The sequence below is a fragment of the Benincasa hispida genome, chromosome 8 (assembly GCF_009727055.1).
Source record: "Benincasa hispida cultivar B227 chromosome 8, ASM972705v1, whole genome shotgun sequence".
NCBI classification, from domain to species: Eukaryota; Viridiplantae; Streptophyta; class Magnoliopsida; order Cucurbitales; family Cucurbitaceae; genus Benincasa; species Benincasa hispida.
Window position 1 is genome coordinate 26,481,274 of NC_052356.1, and position 12,788 is coordinate 26,494,061.

Sequence of the window (12,788 nt, forward strand, 5' to 3'; positions counted from 1 at the left end):
GCGCAAAAAATACAACTGGTCGAGCTAGAAGAATGGAGGATTAATGCATATGAAAATGCGAAGATTTACAAAGAGCGCACCAAGCACTAGCACGACAAACGCATATGCGGTAAGAACCTCCAAGACGGGCAAAAAGTCTTACTCTTCAACTCACGTCTATGGCTCTTCTCGAGAAAATTAAAATCACGCTGGTCTAGACCCTTCATCATTAAAGAAATATTCCAACGTGGTGCGGTGGAGCTGATCACTGAAGATGGAAGCCGTACATTTAAGGTTAATGGATAGCGAGTGAAGGCATATTGCGGAGGTGATTTCCAGCCAAAAAAGACCTCCGTGAAGCTGAAAAACCCGAAATACCCTGTGTTTGGTTCTTGAACTCTCATTCCTTCGTCATTTTAATTATCATTTATCTATCTGCATTTTACTTATTATTACTTCTGTTCTAAAAAGGGGGGGGGGGGGGGGGGGGGGAGAGATTGTGATAACGACATTTTGTTTTGTTTAATTTTGACCCCTCTCCTATTTTTCTTGCAACGATCGAGGTGCTGGATTGCGGAGCATATTACATGAAGAAAGCCATTTCATCTTCACTTCCATCAACCGCAATCCAACAAGAGAGATATCGCAAAGGATGGAGTCATTCATACACACATGGCAACAATGCAAATTTTGGGGTGTATTCTTCCTTATCTTTTCTTCAAAGCTTTTGTGCTATCGTATTGCATGTTCGTTTTGAAAGTTTTTATCACTGTATCCTCTTTGATACCGCCAATCAATTTGACATATGATAGAATTTAGTAGTCGACCTGCCACCTTGTTTTTCTTGCCAAGGATTATTCAATGATGAAAGATATCCTTTATTTCTTTCGTATATACTAGATCATCTTAACTTTAATAGTCCACCTATGAAATATTTCTAAAGGTAAGGGTTCAATGCTTTTTTCAAACTCTCTTTACGAAGCTTTTTTAAGATATCGCCCTGACTTTCTTCAATTTTCTGGCAATGAGGACATTGCCCCGCTGGCATTTTTAAATTTCGAGGTGAAATTTTATTTTCGACCTTGCTATTTCGAAAAAACAAAAAGAGAGATTTCTTTTTTTGAGAATAACAAACTCCACTGTCAATGCAATGGGAAAACCTATGTTGATAAGAGTTAATTGTAAGAGACACTTTACCCGTAGTTGGATGTTCAACATGGACACACATTGGGGGGCAAGTCCAAAACGAAAGATAAGTCACCAGATCAACACAAATAAATATGACCGCAAACTCCACCCCCTCTACACAAGTAGTAGAGTTTAGTCTGAGGAAGAGCGATGCTCATTAGTTGGATGTCCAAAATGACACACGTGGGGCAAGCCAAAATGAAGGCAAGGCATTTGGATCAGCGCCAAGGTCAGAAAAAAATAACAATTGAACAAGAAATTGCAAGGGATATAATCATTTGACACCACCGGGTTGAAAAAAAAAAAAATTCTTTTTTGAATAAACTGCGATGTTTCCGGAAAGTTAGTAAAGTCCTTTTGAAGGTTAAGCTTGCAGTCCCTAAATCTTAGAAATATTTCAAGAAAGAGACTTGAATAAGGCAGAGAAACTTGGTATTTTAGGATTTCGAATGAAGTATCCTTGACGAAATCAGGAAAAGGACATTGTGGCTTGACTTGTTCTAAAGGGAAGTCTTATAGCTTAATGCTTGAGGGACAAGCATTGTTTAAATTTGGGGTATGTACTAACGGGCAGAAAATGCACGTCAATCATAGTGCATAGTTCTTTAAACATGCTGCTTGCGTTGATAAACATATAAATTGCCGTCAAAAAGCATCAGATTCTAATATGCAGGTCGCATGCGTTCATCCGCATAGACACAGTTGATTTTTGTATTTGTGCAGAATATGCGATGACACAAAGGCCAGAAATGCGATGTAGGAAATCGTTGGTCAGGCACACGCATTTGCAAGGCTTGTAGTATTCGTGTGTCACAAAATTTCGCCCGAGAAGGAATTGCCCGCAACTTGGTCAGTGCAACGATGAAATGGGCGCATCTGGGTGAAAGCGCTAATTAATCACGATGGGACAGAAAGCTGATGACAGTCGAATCCGACATTAATTGACGCCGATAACGATCAACGTACATTTACTTTCTCGCTGACAAACTATTCGACCGTTAAAGAAAAACATCAGTCAGAAATTAAAGCAGTCCCATCTGTGCAATCATGAGAGAGAACCCGACTTTCACCCTGGATGTTCTATAAATACCAAGGGCATCCTTCAGAAAAGAGGTTAACGAGTTCATGAGTTCACCATCTTATGAATTTAGCCTGGTTCTTAGATTTTCTTTTACTTCAAGGCGAACGCGAGAGAAGAAGGTTGTGCCAACAGATTGTTCCGGTAAGCTTGAGAGAGCGCCGAAAGCTTCAAGGATAGAGAGAGGGTCGACGACTATGGAAGCAGGAACATCTTTGGGACCGAATAGAGATTTACAGTGTAAAAGCCTCGGTCAGCAAGGAATTGCTACCAGGCTCTCTACCTTTAACTTCCATTGTTATTTTGTACTCTATTCATTTATCGAAATGGAATCTACTTCTTTATATCTGTTCACTCTCTGTTATTTACGCATGAGTAGCTAAATCAGTTGAATGGGTTGAGAAGCAATTAGCTAGCAGAACTAGGGAATCTTCATTCTATGCAATTATCTTGTATTATGTATGCTTCATTCGTCCATTAGAGATACTCGAGAGGGTAGTCTAAGGACAAGATTTAGGCTTGGGAAGGTCAGGTTAGAATCTAGGCTCGGGAGAGTCAGATTAGAATGCATAACCAAGAGATAGGAGCTTAGGAATAAGCACTATTTGTTATCAACGCATTGCATGCATCCTAGAGATAGGATATGATTGTATGCGGTCACCTTGCCTTTATGCATTTTTCATCATCGCATAGGAAAAGAGTAGAGACTTAGGGATAAGCTCTATAGACACTTTTGCATTCAACACATGCATCTTAGACTTAGGAGCATTGCATTTTCATTGGAAAATGACTTGCTGTGCATGGTTGTAGCATGATCGCATAGTCTGATGCATTCCCAAGTAACACTAGCTAAAGATCTTCTCAACCTGTTCATCCGCATACTCAGTGCATCTATCACACAACTGACTTTTCTCAAATCTGCCGCATTTGTTTATTTTTTCATCAACACAATCAATAACAAACCCACAATTAATTGAGTTACCGGTTACCGCAAGGTTTTCATAAAAATTACCATCGCAATATATTTTCACAAGTCCCTAAGTTCGACTCTGGACTTACCAGGAAACTGAATCGAATTTACACTTGGATTCTGCTGAGGAAACTTGAGTGCACAATGCAATTTCACCATCGCATATCATCCATAATTCACTTCATAAAATCAAGCATCAGTCACACTTACGAGAAATTGTTAAGCTGGTTAATGATTTCTTGACCAAATAAATGATGACTGATTGTTATAGGAATAAAAGTTATTCTGGTATAATTATTGGTTGAGAATGTCTCAATTCAGTGAAGGGACAACTAACTACCCTTCAATGGCTTTTTTCCTAAATCACTGAAGCATCATTGTAAAATTAGATGTTAAATGGGGTTCATTTAGTTTTTGCTAAATTTGATTGGATATTTTAGAGTTATGCTAAAATCTAATGTAGATCAGATTATTTCTTTTTCAGCAAATATGTCAAATTGTAATTTTTGGTTAGTTACCTCTAATTTGACCATTTTTAATTATTTGACGTGGAAAGATTCAATTAAAACCTTTTTCATGGTTAATGACCTCAACATTGTCATAACTGAGGATTGTCCTAAAGTCCCAACCCCTGATGCAATACGAAATGTTTGTGATGCATACAAGATGTGGACAAAGGCTAATTCTAAGGTCAGGGTTCACATTTTGACATGCATATCTGATGCATTAGCCAAAAGATTTGAGAGCATGGTCACTGCACATCAAATCATGCAATCAATGTAAGAATTATTAAAGCGAAAGTTCTCACAATTCAAGCAAAATAAGGTTGATGACAATGAAACCAGTAATATCAACTCCTTAGATAAACTTCAGTCCATATTGAATTTCAAGGGACAAATAGAGAAAGAAATTGTTGCTAAATCTAATCAACAAGGATCGCCCTCAGTTTGTGATATGAGTTGTGGTGCTGATCCCACTACTCTCAAGAAAAGAAAGAACTCTAAAAAAGTAAATCTGATTTATTTGTCTTGGAGACATGCTTAAATCAATTTATTTGTCTTGGAGACATGCTTAAATCTGATTTATTTTTCTTGGAGACATGCTTAGTAGAGAATGATAATTCTACTTGGATAGTTGATTCAGAGCCACTAATCACGTATGTTCTTTTCATAAAGTATTTGATTCCTAGAGATAATTGGCTACTAGAGAGATGACTCTTAAAGTCGGTACTGCCGAGGCCATTTTCAATTGTTGTTGTAGGCAAGCTTAAGTTATTTTTGGACAAGAAACGATATATATTATTGGATGACGTATATGTAGTACCTCAAATCAAGAGAAACTTAATTTTAGTTTCTTGTCTGATTGAACAAAAGTATTCCTTGTTCTTCTCTGAAAATAAAGTGTTTATTTTTAAGAATCGAATGGAATTAAGTTTTGATTCAATGGAAATAACTTATATGTACTAAGGTTGTTAGTTACAAAAGTCATGCTAAATACTGAGATGTTTAAAACAAAAACAACTATTAAAAGACCAAGAGTTTCTCCTAAAGAAAATGCCCATCTTTGGCATATAAAGTTAGGTCACACAATCTCAATAGAATTGAGAAATTGGTAGAAAGTGGACTTCTACATGGTTTAGAAGAAAACTCTTTACCTGTATGTGAGTCATGCTTTGAAGACAAAACGACAAAACGACCTTTTACTGGAAAAGATTATAGAGCCAAAGAGACCTTAGAGTTTATACATTCAGACCTCTGTTGTCCGATGAATGTAAGAGCACGAGGAGGGTATGGATATTTCATCTCTTTCATAGATGATTATTCTAGATAGGGTATCTATACCTAATGCAACATAAGTCTGAGGCACTTAAAAAGTTCAACGAGTACAAGATTGAGGTTGAAAACTTTTTAGGTAAACAGATAAAAACACTATGATCTAATCATGGTGGAGAGTAATGGACCAAAAAGTCCCAACTCTCAGCTCCTGATACTCGTCAACAAAATGGTATATTGAAAAGGAGAAACAGAACCCTGTTAGACATGGTTCGGTCGATGATGAGTAATGTTCAACTTTCTGACTCGTTTTTGGGATATGTAGTAGAGACTGCAGTTTATATTTTGAAGAATGTTCCCTCAAAGAGTGTTTTTGAAACACCTTTTAAGTTACGGAGAGGTCATAAATGTAGTTTATGCCACTTCAGAATTTGGGGGTGTCCAACCCATGTGCTAATGGTAAACCCCAAAAAGTTGGAACCTCGATCAAAAGTATGCCTATTTGTAGGCTACCCCAAGGAAACGAGAGGTGGGTACTTCTTTGATCCAAGTGAAAATAAAGTATTTGTGTCAAAAAATGCTACCTTCTTAGAAAAAGACCACATGTGGGATCATAAGCCATGAAGAAAAATTGTTTTAAGTGAAATTTCTAGTGAATCTATTGAGACTTCAATAAGGATTATTGAAGGGGCGGATACATAAACAAGAGTTTTTGATGTGGGATCATCTAGCCAAACACATCCATATCAAGAGTTGAGATTGCCTCGAAGTAGTGGGAGGGTTATGAACCCACCTATATGTTACATGGGTTTAACAGAAGTCGAAGACATCATAGTTGATAATGGAGTTGAGGATCCATTGTTTTATAAATAAGCAAAAGATGTTGACAAAGATGAATGGATTAAAGACATGAATCAAGAAATGGAGTCCATGTATTTCAATTCTGCCTGGGAGCTTGTAGATTAACCTGATGGGATAAAACCTATAGGTTGTAAATGGATCTACAAGAGGAAAAGAGGTGTAGATGGAAAGGTAGAGACCTTTAAAGTTAGACTTGTGGCAAAGAGTTATACCCAGGTTGAGGGAGTGGACTATGAAGAAACTTTCTCACTTGTTGTCATGTTAAATTCTATCAGAACTCTCTTGTCCATAGCCACATATTATGACTATGAAATATAGAAAATGGACGTCAAGACTTCCTTTTTAAATAGTAATCTTGAAGAGACCATCTATATGAATCAACCATAAGGATTCATTGAACAAGAACAAGAGTAAAAAGTTTGCAAGCTTAATCGATCCATTTATGGACTGAAACAAGCATCTTGATCTTGGAATATAAGCTTTGATGCTGCGATAAAATCTTATGGCTTTGATCAGAATGTTGATGAGCCTTGTGTTTACAAGAAAATCATCAACAGCTCAGTAGTTTTCCTTGTGTTGTATGTGGATGATATCCTACTCATTGGGAATGATATAGATTTTTTTATTGATATAAAGAAATGGCTAGCCGCCCAATTCCAAATGAAATATTTGGGAGAGGTGCAATTTGTTTTAGGGATCCAGATCATCAGGTATTGTAAAAACAAAAGGTTGGTCTTGTCTCAGGCATCATATATTGAAAAGATGCTTGTCAGATATTCGAAGCACAATTCCAAGAAAGGTTTGTAACCTTTCAGACATGGAATTGCATTGTCTAAGAAACAGTGTTCTAAGACTCCTCAAGAGGTTGAGGAAATGAGACGAATTCCCTATGCATCGGCTGACATTTGCTATGCAGTAGGGATCGTTAGTCGATATCAATCCAATCCAGGATTAGATCACTGGACAGCGATCAAAACAATCCTCAAGTACCTTCGGTGAATGAGGTTCTATATGCTTATGTATGGAGATAAGGATTTGATCCTTATAGGATACATAGACTCTGACTTTTAGATTGATCAGAGTTCTCGAAAATCCACATCAAAGTCAGTGTTTACTCTGAATGGAGGAGCTATAATGTGGTGAAGCATCAAGCAAGGATGCATCGCAGGCTCCACTATGGAATTTGAATACATAGCTGCTTGTGAAACTACTAAAGAGGTTCTTTGGCTTAAGAAGTTCTTTACTGTTTTGGAAGTTGTTCCAAATATATCTTTGCCCATCACACTTTATTGTGATAACAGTGGTGTTGTGGTAAATTCTAAGGAACCTAGAAATCATCGTAGAGGTATACACATTGAGCGAAAATATCACTTGATTCGAGAGATTATGCATCGAGGTGACGTGATTGTCATGAAAATTGATTCGGAACACAACGTTGTTGATCAGTTTACAAAGGATCTCATGGCTAAAGTGTTCGAGGGTCATCTGGAAAGTCCAGGTTTATGGGATATGCGACATATTGTCTAGGGAAGTGGGAGATGTTACTAGGGTATAGTGTATGCCCTAGTTTATTGTATTTTGTACTTTATTTGTATTGTACATTCGGCTCCCCAAGCTTTAGAACAAGTGGGAGATTTTTGGGATTGGTGTCCTAAATCTCTATTGTATTTTCGTAGTTTGTAACATTGTATAAACAAATTGTTATTAATAAAATAATTGTTATTTTATGAGCATACACTCAATCCAATAAATTAAGATCCTAGGTTATTTTATGTAATTTAAACAAGGATGTAGAGACATACAGGTGGATCTTGTTTAAATAATAACCTAAATGGTCTATAATATATAGATAAGTCCAGGTAACTATCCTAGTGACATTTCGGATACGACCCACTTTGTTGATAATACAAGTGTTGTAAAGTGCTACAAATTATCTGATCCTAATCATTCATACAGAGACATGTGAGTAAGAGTATCCTATACAGAGAGTTTGTACAAGATCGAACCACGAAATAATTAGTCTTATTATATAACACTGTTAATAGTAGATACTTACATTTCACAAGGATGACCATAGGTGACATGACCTAAATCCTGAGTGAGTTGTAAACTCTTGCCTATAAAGGCGGTCATTTGATTTGTATGGGTGAGAGTGGCTAGATTGCCAACTCAATATGCCTACCATTTTGGGAATTCATCTGATTAGGGATCTGGGAACACAACTACACAAGACGGAATTCACTCATTCTTTAATGTCGGGGTAAGTAGATAAATTACTCCCTTAAAGGCAGATTTCGGGGCTTGAACAATGTGTCCATACCCTCTCTTGGCCCGGAAAGGATTTGGTCATAATTGGACTATGATTTATTGTTCATTAAAGGAATCAATTGTACTTAAGGAGTTAGATGTAACTATAGAGGCAAAACGGTAATTTTGGCCAACTGTATTTACGAGCAATTTGTGAAAGGTCATCACACTGTTGACTGGTTATATCCAATGGACACGAAAATATATCTGTAGTGCAAAGAGTGCAGATGTCGATCTTTAGTGGAGTGACTGATAATTAATAGATGTTGGGTAATTTAATTAAAGAGTTTAATTAATTATCCAAGTACCATTGGAGCTTCAATCTACAGGTCCATAAGGCCCGCTCTGTAGTTTACCAGGGATTAAATTGAGAATTAATTTTGGATTAAATTGAATCATTCGAATTAATTGAGGGAAATTGATTATATATGATATAATTATTTAAATTAATTATATGTGATATAATTAATATAATGTATTGGATATATTATAATATAAAGTATTTTGAGAGTATTTTGAATTTGATTCAAATACTAATTATATGAATGAGATTCATATAATTAAATTTAATATAAATATGATTTATGTTAAATACCATAAATAGTTGAGAGAAATTAAATATTTGAATATGATTCGAATATTAATTATATGGATGAGATTCATATAATTGAATTTAGTATAAATATGATTTATATTAAATGTCATGCATTATTGAACTATAGGTTATATGTTATATTTGATATAACATATAATGTATATATATATTTAATAAGGTAGTTATTATATATATATATATATATATATATATTTGAATTTTAATTAAATTAAATTTATTTACTTTTAATTTAATTAAAGGGAGAGAGTTACAACTTTCTCCCCCTAATTTCTCTGAAGAATTTGTGCAGTGGGTTGAATTTTTTGGTGTATCATCTTCTTCCTCTAGATCATAGAGAATGAAACTCTCATTCTCCTTCCTCTCATCCTCTTTTCCTTTTCCAAAAGGTGCAGAGCTCACTGCTCTTGCATATTCTCATCTACTCAAGAATACGGTGGATGCTTAAATGGTGGTGCCCACACTACAAGAATTTTGGGCTTTAATGTCGTTTGGAAAAAGTGAAACCAGATGTATAAAGTCGGTTTTGTTTTTTTAAAAAAGCGGATCTTTAATGTCGGTTTGAAATCGATATTGTAAGTATATATTTAATGTCGGTTTTAAACTGATATTAAAGATCCTATTTTCTTTTTTTTCCTTAAAAAAAAAAAACAAAACCCATTCCCCCCCATTTTTGTTTCTTATGAAAATGATATTAGGTTACATTTTGTTTCTCTCCTTTCTCTCTCAGATTTCAGACAAACCTTCGTAGACGGCGAAGAGAACTGAAACCGAAAGCTATAAAAAATGGCGACCAAAAATACCAAAATAGCCAATCTCTTGGATCATCACTCCCTCAAACACCTACTCGATGAATTTATTTTTGAGGTAGAGAAGTAAGAGATATGTGGAACCAACGAGAAATGGCAGAACCTGTAGATAGGTCGGCAATACCGGTCCATGTAGTACTGATTTGAAATCGATTATGCATCTTTTCATACTCCCGATGCCATTGATAAACAAGCAGCGAGAGTCATAGTCGATGCTTTGAGAAGATTCCAACGATGATTGAAAATATAAATTGAAGAAAGAGCAGAGAGATCGGTAAAGATATGAAGGATTTTAATCTGTTTCTGAGGTAATTCAATTTGCAATTTCATTTCCCCCTTTTTAGATCTTTTTCGCGTCAATTTTAATCTAGGTTTGAGCTTTTTCCTTGCAGATTGTCACCAACCATAATGAAGGATTTGAATATGAAGGATTTGAATCTGTTTCTGAGGTAATGCTATTTGGCTACATTTTAGTGTTTTTTAATATAAACCAGCTAAAAAAAACCACAAAGTTCTAAGAGTTTTGGTAATGCGATACATTTTTTGTTACGTCATTCATCTGTACTTCTTAGGGGAGAGAGGAATACAAGAACATTAGAGATTTGGAGAAAGACTTTATTGATGTTTGATTCGTTGTTGGTTCATGTCTCTCTAGAAAGTGTCAAGCTGAAGAAAAAGAAGAAACACAAGAGAACAGAAAGGCCCAGGTTGGTAATTCTTTTGACATTTTTTTCCAGCACCATTTGTATATTAAATGGCCATATCCAGATATTCCAATCCTGTAGATGGTAGCAAAACTGCATGGAATACTGAGACCATTTCTACTTCGAAGAATGAAATCTGATGTCGAGCTAATGCTCCCTCGGAAGAAAGAAATCATAATATATTGGTTATGATTGAAGGTAGCACTGTTTTTAATCTAATTGTTATAGATAGATTCTATAACCTGTGCATCAACTTCTCTTGTTGTCATAAATATTATTTATATATTTAGATATATATCTCCGCCCAAATCCCTCCCCTCTTGCCCAAATCCCTCTCCTCTCGCTCATAAAAGCCAAATCCCTCCCTTCTCTCCCAAATCGCTCTTGCTCTCGCTCTCGCTAATAGTCTCTGCAACGCAGCCCTCTCGCTCTCGCTTGTGTCGACAGACTTCTTTTTTTTTTTTTTTTCCTTTTGACTTTGTAAATTGGTGGTTTTTCCCTTTAATTTCTTGGATTATATTCTTATCATCATGCGTTTGATAATTTATTCCGTGCCTTCCAATTGGATTTTCTCTCTGTTGGAGTGAAGGGGCAAAGGACATGTGGATTAATTAGTATTCCTGTGGTGAACTGTTAATATCATCATCACTTGTCAAAATTGCTTTCTTGACTTACTTTCCAATGGTTTACACAAGATGTTTTAATTCATAAGTCTTGTCAAATTTCATGGCTGAAAATATAGTTAGCTACATGTCGTGATTGTTTGTTCCACAATAGTCCATGTGTGCTCAATTTGAATCATGCCTTTTTGAGTTAATCCTACTGGTGGCCGCTTTATGTTTATTGTGTGGTGGCTTAATATTTGGTGATTGATCCTTGTTAACAAGAATTATTGGTACAGGAAGTTCACTTTGGGAAATTGATAGTCTTCGACACCATTATTGTCCTCCTGTTTCAAGGTATGCAGTTTAATATTGATCCAGAAACTTCTGTTGCTTTGAATTTCATACTGAAAACTAGTCCTTATGTTCTTTTAGGTTAGTTTTATGCCTAGTATCCCCGTACAATCAAGTGTGTGAAGTGTTCAAAAGAGAGCTTGGCATGACACTGGATAAGGTATATTTACTTGGCTAAACCTGTTTCATATAATCAGATTATGCATTCATTCTGTTGAACTGGAGATTAACTTTTGTAATCTGACAGAAGCTGGTTATCTTGATTGTGTTACTGTTACATATGAGTTGGCACTTCTGTTTTCTGTATTCTGATCACAGTATAGCACGTTTCAATGTTCGTGATAGATTGAAATTTCATTAATATTTGGCCTTTCATATTGATTATATAAATGTGGTTATGGTTATAATATTAATTTTTCTCCTTGGATCAGAGTCTGCCTGAGGTTAAATTCTTAATTTCAGGCACATTACTTGTTAAGTTGAAGTTAAATTCTAAATCTTTCCAATTCTTCTGTAGTTGCTGGATGAGCTGAAGAAGAAGAATCCTGATAATGAAGTCTATCTCAACAACGTATATCACATCCCTTAATCTCTCAAACCCTCCCAAATTTGTAGACAAATAAAATTGTGTTGCCCTTACACGGAAGATTCTATTGCCCTTGTAAAATCATAATCTTTGTATTACTTGTAATTTGTGTTTTCAAGGTTTGATTATTGTACGCCTTTTTAAATATATTCTATAGCAGAATTTGTGGGTTAAATGTAATATCCATACATGAATAATGTCATAGCCATAGTGTTCGATGATGATGTGTCATGTTATACTTTTTTACCGAAAAAATGGATTTGGCAAGGGAACTTTAAAAAACTAATTAATAAAACGGACAAATTCGGGCTTCAATGTCAGTTAAGAATCCAAAAAAAAAAAAATAGACTTTAATGTCGGTTGCAACCGACATTAAGACCTTTAATATTGGTTGCAACCGACAAGCTTTAATCACTAAAGATCTTTAATGTCAGTTGCAACCGACATTAAAGACCTTCAATGTCGGTTGCAACCGACATTGAAGGCTGTGTTATTGGTGTTATTGAAGCCCTTTAATGTCGGTTTAAAACCGACATTAAAGGCAACCGACATTAAAGTGCTTTAATAATACTATCTTTAATGTCGGAAAACTGACATTAAAGCCCGAATTTCTTCTAGTGTCAATTGGGATTGTGGTTTGGAGATCAAGATCGAGTCATTCATGATCGTGGATCGAGGGATTTACTCGAAGAAGGTGTTATTCAAGGGTAAGTAATTCTTCTTCCCTAATTCTTTTATAATAGCATGTAGTAAAGTTTAAATTGATAATTCATAATATTTTTTTTATTCTGTAATTTAAAGTTATGTGAAAAATTAAAATTGGAACAATCCTCGCTTTCGCACAGGGACCTTCATCGATTTCTCTTCAACCATTACCTCTGAAGGCCAAATCGTAATGATAACGATAACGATAACAGTAAAAGTGTCAAAATTCATAATTTTCCATCTAACACAATAACAACACA

The 12,788-nt window shown here is 35.5% G+C and overlaps 1 long non-coding RNA gene across 1 annotated transcript; it reads left to right on the plus strand.

Moving 5' to 3' along the window:
* The first annotated feature begins 10,364 nt into the window (after positions 1–10,364).
* LOC120082403 lies at positions 10,365–11,369 on the plus strand. Its single transcript, XR_005483162.1, has 3 exons — positions 10,365–10,479; positions 11,183–11,240; positions 11,319–11,369. It is a non-coding gene; the product is annotated as an uncharacterized LOC120082403 (long non-coding RNA).
* Positions 11,370–12,788: the final 1,419 nt, after the last annotated feature.